Genomic DNA, 8544 nt, shown 5'->3' with positions numbered 1-8544 from the left:
TGTAAGAATGCCAATGCAAATCTGGATACAAAGCCCACTTGTGTCATAAGTGGGGAAATATTGGTGAATGAAAGTTTAAACACTCAAAACTGCAAAGGCATCTGAAGACTAAACATGGGGAGCTGGAGAACAAACATTGATTTTTTTCAAAGGATAGTGAGAACTGAAATCATCAGCTGAAGATCTCAGCAGAAGTGTAACTGATTAGGTATGCAGTAAGCTACCATGTAAGAGGCTGAAGGAAAAATGCCCCTCAGTATAACAGCGAGATTAATTTTCCCTGCAGCAGACTTCCGGTGGCTGTGATGGATCAGTAAGCCACACATTTGGAAGCTCCCGTTTTAAAGAGATTTTTCGGCTCTTGAGAGCCCAAAACGGAAATTTTTCGACGTCTCCCGGTGGGGGAAGGTGTGCTGAACGACTTTCCCTGCAGTCCATGACTCGAACTCAGAGTGGAAAGGTGGAAAAAACAGCAGCAGCTCCTCAGAAAAAACGGGGGAAGGGATCCAAGATGGCCACTGACAAAGCTCCAGAGGGGTGGAGACTCTGGGCCCAGAAACAACAAACTGATCTCCTGCGCTGCTTTAAAGAATTCAAGGATGAAGTACTGAGCTCTCTGCAGGAAACAAACAGAAGGCTGTCAGAGATTCAGTCCACCCAGGGTGCTGCCATCAAGAAGTTGCAGACGCAGGCCATTGAACGAGAGGAGGAGGCCGTGGTCCTCGTGAGTAAGGTGGAGGGGCACGAAGCACTCCACAAGAAGTGGCAGGAACGCTTTGAGGAGCTGGATCACCGCATGAGGCGGAAAAACCTGCGGATCTTGGGCCTTGCAGAGGGACTGGAGGGATCGGACCTGACAGCCTATGTGGCTGTAATGCTGAATTCGCTAGTGGGGGCCGGATCTCTCCATCTGCCCTTGGAGCTGGAGGGAGCGCACAGGATGCTGGCCAGGAGGCCCAAGGAAGATGAACCCCCGCGTGCGGTGCTGGTGAGGTTCCACCGGTTCAGTGATCGGGAGTGCGTGCTGCGCTGGGCCAAGAAGGTGAAGAGCAGCAATTGGGAGAATGGGGTAGTGCGGATCTACCAGGACTGGAGTGCGGAGGTGGCTAAGCGACGGTCCGGATTTAATCGGACGAAAGACGTGCTTTATAGAAAAAAGATAAAGTTCGGAATGTTGCCACCCGCGCGCCTGTGGGTAACTTATTCGGACCGGCATTATTATTTTGATTCCCCGGAGGAGGCGTGGGCCTTCGTGCGGACGGAGAAACTGGACTTGAACTAGGGGTTGGGGGTTGCGAGGTCGGCTGTAAGATATTAGTGCTGGATTCTGCTGTTGCTGTGTTCTCTTTTTCTTCTGTTGTTTTCTTCTTGTTTTAGTACTTTTGCAATTTTGATATGGTTATTTACGGAGGGGTTGTTCTGCTATGTTTTTGTTTTTGTGCTGTGGGACATTGTTTGGGCTGTGTATCTTGAGGGGAGGGTCGGGGGGGTATGTTGTATTCTATGTCGGAGTGGGGGTATGGAGTGGGGCTGATATTTGGGAGCTGCGTCAGAAGGGTGTGGTGGGGCAGTGCGAAAGCGCGGGCTTTCCTCTGGTTTCCCGCGCTGCGGGGCTGGGGGGTGGAGATGGTGACGGGGAGGCGGGGCCTTAACTGGTTCTTCCCCGCGCTGGAGCGGTGCCAGGAGGAGGGATAGATTGGGGGATGATCCCACTTCGGGAGGGGTCGGGCTATTGGCGGGAGTTTCCGGGGTCAGCAGAAGTTAGCTGACCCACGGAAGTACAATGGAGGACGGTTCGCGGCTGGGAGGGTTCCTAGCCTGGGGGGGAAAGGGGAATACCGGGTTGCTGCTGGTAGGGTCAAGAAGGAGCTGGTGGGGGCTGGGGGGACAGAGGTGAGGGGTTGTCGCTATGGGGACGGGGTCGAGCAGGGGCTGCTGGCCTGGGGCGGGCAGTTGAAGGGCTATGGCTAGTCGACGGGGGAGGGGGGCGGGACGCCCTCTGATCCGGTTGGTCACCTGGAATGTGAGAGGGTTGAATGGGCCGGTGAAGCGGTCGAGGGTACTGGCTCACCTGAAGGGGCTAAAGGCGGATGTGGCAATGCTTCAGGAGACCCACCTGAGGGTGGCGGACCAGGTCCGCCTGAGGAAGGGATGGGTGGGGCAGGTTTTCCACTCTGGGTTGGATGTGAGGAACCGGGGAGTGGCGATTCTGGTGGGGAAAAATGTGTCGTTTGAGGCATCGGAGGTGGTGGCGGATAAGGGGGGTAGGTATGTGATGGTTAGGGGCAGGCTACAAGGAGAGAAGGTGGTACTGGCTAGTGTGTATGCCCCAAATTGGGACGATGCGGGCTTTATGAGGCGTATGTTGGGACGGATCCCGGATCTGGAGGCGGGAGGTCTGATCATAGGGGGGGGACTTTAATACGGTGTTGGATCCTTCACTGGATCGGTCCAGCTCTAGGACGGGTAGGAGGCCGGCGGCGGCCAAGGTACTGAGAGGGTTTATGGATCAGATGGGTGGAGTGGATCCATGGAGGTTTGTGAGGCCGAGGGCACGCGAGTACTCTTTCTTCTCCCACGTACATAGGGTCTACTCTCGGATAGATTTCTTCGCGGTGAGTAGGGGACTGATTCCGAGAGTGGAGGAGGCCGAGTATTCGGCCATTGCAATCTCCGACCACGCTCCGCATTGGATAGAGTTGGATGGGAGAGGTGCGAGACCAACGTCCGTTGTGGCGGTTGGATGTGGGGTTGTTGGCGAAGGAGGAGGTGTGTAGGAGGGTCCGGGCAAGTATTGAGGGGTACCTTGAGGTGAATGATACGGGGGAGGTTCAGGTGGGGATGGTCTGGGAAGCCCTGAAGGCAGTAATTCGTGGGGAGCTGATATCCATCCGGGCACACAGGGAGAGGAGTGAGAGGGATAGACTGGTGGGAAAGATGCTGGAGGTGGACAGGAGGTATGCAGAGGCACCAGAGGAGGGACTGTTGGGGGAGAGGCGCAGCCTGCAGGCTAAATTTGATTTGCTGACCACTAGAAAGGCGGAGGCACAGTGGAGGAAGGCACAAGGGGCAGTGTACGAACATGGTGAAAAGGCGAGTAGGATGCTGGCTCATCAGCTGTGTAAGCGGGATGCGGCTAAGGAGATTGCTGGAGTGAGAGATAAGAGTGGGAATGTGGTGCGGAAGGGGGTAGAGGTGAATGAGGTCTTCAAGGATTTTTACGGGGAACTGTACCGGTCGGAGCCAACGGGGGAGAGATGGGGAATGGAGAGGTTCCTGGACGGGCTTTCTTTCCCGAAGGTGCAGGAGGAGAAGGTGGAGGGGTTGGGTGCGCCGATTGAGCTGGAGGAGCTAGTTAAGGGGATCGGGCAGATGCAGTCAGGGAAGGCACCGGGGCCGGATGGGTTCCCGGTGGAATTTTATAAAAAGTTTGTGGATCTAGTGGGCCCCTTGCTGGTGCGAACACTCAATGAAGCGTGGGAGGGGGGGACTTTGCCCCCGACGATGTCACGGGCGCTGATCTCGTTAATTTTAAAGAAGGACAAGGACCCCCAGCAGTGTGGTTCATACAGGCCCATATCTCTCCTCAACGTGGACGCTAAGGTGCTGGCAAAAATCCTGGCCACCAGGATAGAGGACTGTGTGCCAGGGGTTGTGCACGAGGACCAGACAGGTTTTGTGAAGGGAAGGCAGCTGAACACGAATGTGCGGAAATTGCTGAATGTCATTATGATGCCGGCGATTGAGGGGGAGGCAGAGATAGTGGTGGCACTGGATGCGGAGAAGGCCTTCGATAGAGTGGAGTGGGGGTACCTATGGGAGGTGTTGGGGAGGTTTGGATTTGGTGAAGGGTTTATTAGATGGGTGAGGCTGCTATATGAGGCCCCGATGGCGTGCGTGGCCACGAATAGGAGGAGGTCGGAGTACTTCCGGCTTTACCGAGGGACCAGGCAGGGTTGCCCCCTGTCCCCCTTGTTGTTTGCACTGGCAATCGAGCTGCTGGCGATGGCATTAAGAGATTCAGAGAGGTGGAGAGGCTTGGTGCGAGGTGGAGAGGAACATAGGGTGTCGTTGTATGCCGACGACCTGTTACTGTATGTGGCGGACCCGGTGGGAGGGATGCCGGGAGTGATGGAGTTACTAGCCGAGTTTGGGACCTTCTCAGGTTATAAATTAAACTTAGGCAAGAGCGAGGTGTTTGTGGTGCACCCTGGAGACCAGGAGGAAGGAATTGGTAGGCTCCCGCTTAGGCGGGCAGGGGAGAGCTTGTAGCCACCTAAAATGGACGCTGAGCTACAAAATAAGCCAAGCGCTAAGACTGCAGGGAAACAGGCAGTTTAGCCAGAACAGCAGTCTGCAAAGAGAGTTTTGCATTCTGCAAGTAGCAGAAACCAGTTTGGGCTCAGGTGAGAAGACCTTAGCTAGCTGCAAATGGCAAAACGCTTTGCATGCTAATGAGGCAATCAGACCTGAACACCCACACAATAGAAACATTTGATTCTGAATGGACACATTTGAATCAAGGCCCAGACATCGAGGCACCAGAAACCTCCAAACAAAAGGGCATAAGAAACGCCCCCCCCATCACGGAGACCCCCTCGCATTGGGGAATTAAAACAGTATCGATGAGGAATTGACCCAATAGATATCCAAAGGTTAAAGCCCGCCCAAGAAGAGGGAAGGACAATGGGATCCCTATAAAAGACAGGGACCTCGTGTTGTCCGGTCTGTTTTATTCCGTGCTCCGGCCCTGACCAAGAACTTGAAGATCCACTCTGACTCCAGCTGTCGAGCACCAGCCGCCGAACCGTAAGTGCCAGTACGACGCTCGCTACGCGAACTAAGCCCGCTAGAACCCCCAGTGACCAGAACGCTTGCTGAAGGTTGCAGCCCAAGACCAGGACGAAGGCCTCGCTCCCTGACCTTGCCTGTTCCTGTTAGATAAGTATTCTGATTACTTTAGTTTAGTCATAGCTTAGTCTCTTAGTGTGTGCATGAGTATTTATTATAACTGTATAATAAATATTATCGTTTGGACCTTACTAATCGGTGTATCGTCTTTATTACTTTGAACTTGACCTTGGAATACTCGTGACGGTGTCTATACGGCACCTGGCGACTCCTAAGCTGAATAAATACATAGAACAGAGCCTAGTGGTGTTAAGCACTTGGAAGTTAATACACCCCAATAAACGCGTTTTGCGCTCATAGCAAAACGTGCAACATTTAGTGGCGACACCCTGACGGGACACGGTTGTAAGTGGAAACCCCACACCGTCCAGGACCCTGAAATTTGAATTGGAACTCCAAATTACAGAGAAAGTAAGAAAGTAAAGAAAATCACAAGTATTCAAGGTGTTCAAACTAATAAGCGTAATTCGGAAGTGTGTTTAGTGCATGCGTACTAACAGGGCTGTAAGGTAAAACTGAAAGCATTTTTGTTGCGACAAACTTTCGGTAGTTTTTGAACGGAACATAGCGTAAGCCGTACCCGTTTCTTGAAACACAACCCCGGCAACCCCCTGTTCCAAATTAACTAAAAGAGAGTCAGAGAAAATGGCCATGCAGGCAATGGAACGTCTGATGGATCCAGAAAGGTTTGTGGTCGCAGCGACCAGCAGCAGTAGCAGGGTAGGTCAGTGTCCCACGTGGGAGCTGGAACTCCGCAAATATCTGCAGGGAAAGGGATGGCCCCTTTGGAAAGAGTTTTGTTTGAATGAGGAGACAGGTCCCGGAAGTATAGGACATACTTGGTGGGAGAACCTCTCTCAAATTCACAAAAAGAACCTTAGTAAAGCACGTAAGCCGATGGCGATTGTGTCCTGTTTGGCACAATTGCGAGGCACAGAGGAGGTCGTCAGGACGCTCCGGGCAGAATTAGAAGAAAGGAACCGAATGAGTAAGGTCGATGTCAGGGACATTGAGAAAGAGAATATGGATCTAAGAGGGAAGTTGGTAGAGAAAGGTAGAGAGGTGGATGATGCCAAGAGGGCACACCAGTCTTGTCTAGCCCATCTCAGCAGTTCCCAGACCCAGTACGAAAAGGCTTATCAGGACGTGCAACGTGCCGTTCTGATAAGAGAGGAATCAGACAAGCAGGTGGAGGCGTTGCAGAGGCAATGCTCTGATCTCAAAGCAGCTTTGAGAGCACTCCATGCTGCAACCACAGAGCAAAGGCAAAGTACTGTGGATCACGCGAAATGCAGGAAACAGATTGCAGAGCTGCAATCGCTGCTTTCGGTGCAAAATGGGTTCCAAAGGTGCTTTGAGATCAGAGCATCAGTTAGATGGAGAAAATGCCCCAGATTGGCAAGAATTAAGTGAAACAGCGCAGCGATATGTTCAGGGAACATGTGCGCCAGCAGCGCAACAGAAAAGGCAGGCACCCCCACCCCCCACAGATCAGATCATAACCGCACCCATGAATCCCGTAACCACGCAGAGAAAAGCTATAACAGAAGGCGCACCAGATATAACCTACACCACCCCCTTAACTGTAACCCAGCTCAGGGACGCATGTGAGAAGATCACTCCGTTCCTCCCCACCGCAGACCCCCACCAGTTTTTCGCTAAAGTAAAGCAGCAGGCTACCATGTACGGCCTGGATGAGAGAGAGCAGGTTAAGCTCACAGTGCTGAGCTTAGACCAGTCAGTAGTAGCAGCCCTCCCCGACCCACAGAACGTTGCCGGAGGCACCCTAGAGGAGATGCACACCTCCATTTTAGATGCCATAGGGTATAATCGAGGTGACCCCGTAGAAGGACTTAATAAGTGCCGGCAGAAAAGATCCGAACACCCCACAGCATTCGCAGGAAGGCTGTGGATTCATTTCAACGCAGTTTTCGGCGAGTTAAATAGAGCGCATTTGAACCAGGAAAATATGGTCAAATGGACGCGCACCATAATCTCACACGCAACAGAGGCAGGACAGAGCGCTTGCAACAGTTATGACCCCTCAGAAGAGGCCCATAATGAGAAATGGGTCCTGAAAAGGTTGTCCCGCGCTTGGGAGCAATCAATTCAGGGAAAGAGTAAGGTTCAATCCCCAGAAGAGGCTCAGGCTGCCGCAGATATTCAGGCAGTGAGAGAGCACCAGAAACCCGCATAGGTAAATGAAGGGAAGAGCAGCCCACAGCAGAAAGGACAGGAATGCTATAACTGTGGACAGTTAGGGCATTGGGCAAAAGAATGCAATGCACCCCAGCGATCTCAGAGAGGCCAGCAGACAGGCACTCTGAACCGCAGTAAGGCAAAACCCATCCACAATATAGCAGTACAGTCAGGACCCACCAATGTGGACGAGACGAACTGACGGTGTTCGGGCTCCCCCACTTGGGTCTGTGACACACTATGGGATCCATCAGGGAGACCCGTAGTCACAGCGAGAGTAAAAGGGAAGCCCATAGAGTTACTCTGGGACACAGGAGGCTCCCGCACCACCATTAACTCTACGACCACGGCACACGCAGACACGTGGCCGACCACATCCACCATTACACTTAGCGGGTTCACCGGACACTCACAGCAGGGACATATTATAGCACCCGTAGCAATCCAGCTAGGGAACATCTCAACCAAACACCCCGTTGTATTAGTAAATCTTCCCCGGACAGCAGAACACATCCTGGGGATAGATTTTATGAACGCTCATAGCTTGTCATTCGACCCAGTGAACCAGTGTGTCTGGCGAATGGCTAGATCAGACAGAGCACCAGCCACCCTCACAGTAGGAGACTACGCTAATCGGATTAGCGCAGTGGGAGAGTACTCATTTGACCTGACTACACTCCACACCGACAGACAAATAAAAGCCCTACTGAACAAACACAGGACAGCATTTGCCAGTCACCGTCATGACTGTGGCAGAATGACTGGACCAGTTCACGTTACCGGACAGGACCCCCGACCACAGAAACAGTATAGATTTCCCCTGGAAGCAGAGGTGGAAATAGAAAAGGTGATAGGAAGCTCATTGGAGCAAGGTGTGCTCAGAACGGTAGCCTCGACCAATAATGCCCCTATTTGGCCAGTGAGGAAGCCCGATGGATCATGGCGTCTGACCATCGATTATCGGGAACTCAACAAAGTAACCCCCGCAGTAGCCCCAACGGTAGCTACTAGTCCCGAGACCATGCTCAAGCAGGGACTCAACTCCAAATACTTCACGGTATTGGACATCAGTAACGGATTCTGGTCAATACCATTGGCAAAAGCGTGCCAGTACAAATTTGCCTTCACTTTCAAATCGCAGCAGTATACGTGGACATGCCTTCCACAAGGATTCCACAATTCCCCCTCCATTTTCCACCGACAGTTGGCAAGTGGTTTGGAGAAATTCTCCCGCCCCGAATGTCTGGTACAGTATGTAGACGACCTACTACTGCAGACAGACACAAAGGCAGAGCACATTACGCTTCTGGCCGAACTCCTGGAACTGTTGACTTCAATTGGATGTAAAGTTAACCCAAGAAAGGCCCAGATTTTGGAAACTAAAGTGATGTATTTGGGAACAGTCATCACACACGGCAAACGCGAGATCGAATT

The sequence above is a fragment of the Scyliorhinus canicula genome, chromosome 4, assembly GCF_902713615.1.
Source record: "Scyliorhinus canicula chromosome 4, sScyCan1.1, whole genome shotgun sequence".
NCBI classification, from domain to species: Eukaryota; Metazoa; Chordata; class Chondrichthyes; order Carcharhiniformes; family Scyliorhinidae; genus Scyliorhinus; species Scyliorhinus canicula.
This window is presented reverse-complemented; position numbering follows the sequence as displayed.